General features: G+C 44.6%; 1 pseudogene; it reads left to right on the forward strand.

The window, feature by feature from the left end:
- The window catches only part of LOC102846871, a 105,247-nt pseudogene that overhangs the window by 88,860 nt on the left and 15,856 nt on the right, over nucleotides 1-531 (forward strand).

Below are 531 nucleotides of genomic sequence, written 5' to 3' on the forward strand. Positions count from 1 at the left end.
GTGAGGAGAGACCGGTCCTTAGAGAGGAACATCATGCTTGGGAGGGTGGAGGGACAGCGCAGGAGAGGAAGGCCCTCTATGAGGTGGATTGATTCAGTGACTGGGATAATTGAGATGGGAGTGTCAGAGACAGTGCGATTGGCATAGGACAGAGCGGAGCTTAGGGCTATTGTACATAGGGTCGCTATGAGTCGCAAGCGACTCGACGGCACATAACAACAACAACAACATATCGCTTTTAAATTGTTTTCTCCTTCATCTGTTTCAATGCAGTCTACATCATTTATCCAGTTTTTCTCAGTCTTACCCCAACCCTAATGTCAGTCCCATTCTACAACAGTGGCACCATGCAGTATTTGCCTTTTTGTGACTGAGATATTTCACTCAGCATAATGACCTCCAGGGTCACCTATTTTCAATAATATTGCATGAGTTTCTTGTTTTTCAATGCAGTGTAGTATTCCATTGTGTGAATATACCACAGCTTCTCTACCCATTCGTTTGTTGATGGGCACTTAGGTTGTTTCCAAC

The sequence above is a fragment of the Elephantulus edwardii genome, unplaced genomic scaffold (genome assembly GCF_000299155.1).
Source record: "Elephantulus edwardii isolate Elephantulus edwardi_28Jun2011 unplaced genomic scaffold, EleEdw1.0 scaffold00228, whole genome shotgun sequence".
Lineage (NCBI taxonomy): Eukaryota > Metazoa > Chordata > Mammalia > Macroscelidea > Macroscelididae > Elephantulus > Elephantulus edwardii.